Source organism: Ailuropoda melanoleuca, chromosome 7, assembly GCF_002007445.2.
Source record: "Ailuropoda melanoleuca isolate Jingjing chromosome 7, ASM200744v2, whole genome shotgun sequence".
Lineage (NCBI taxonomy): Eukaryota > Metazoa > Chordata > Mammalia > Carnivora > Ursidae > Ailuropoda > Ailuropoda melanoleuca.
The window spans coordinates 57,115,935-57,116,268 of NC_048224.1; positions in this window are offsets into that span (position 1 = coordinate 57,115,935).

The following is a 334-nucleotide window of genomic DNA, read 5'->3' on the forward strand; positions in this document are numbered from 1 at the left end:
GCCACAGAGTGCCACAGAGCATCACAGAGCAACACAGAGCATCACAGAGCGCCAAAGAGTGCCACAGAGCGCCAGAGTACCAGAGCGCCCAGAGTACCATAGAGTGCCAGAGTGTCACAAAGCACCACAGAGCGTCACAGAGTGACAAAGAGCGCCACAGAGCACCAGAGCGCCCACAGAGTGCCACAGAGCGCCACAGAGCACCACAGAGTGCCACAGAGCACCACAGAGCATCACAGAGCGCCAAAGAGTGCCACAGAGCGCCACAGAGTGCCACAGAGCGCCACAGAGCACCAGAGCGCCCAGAGTACCATAGGGTGCCAGAGTGTCACAG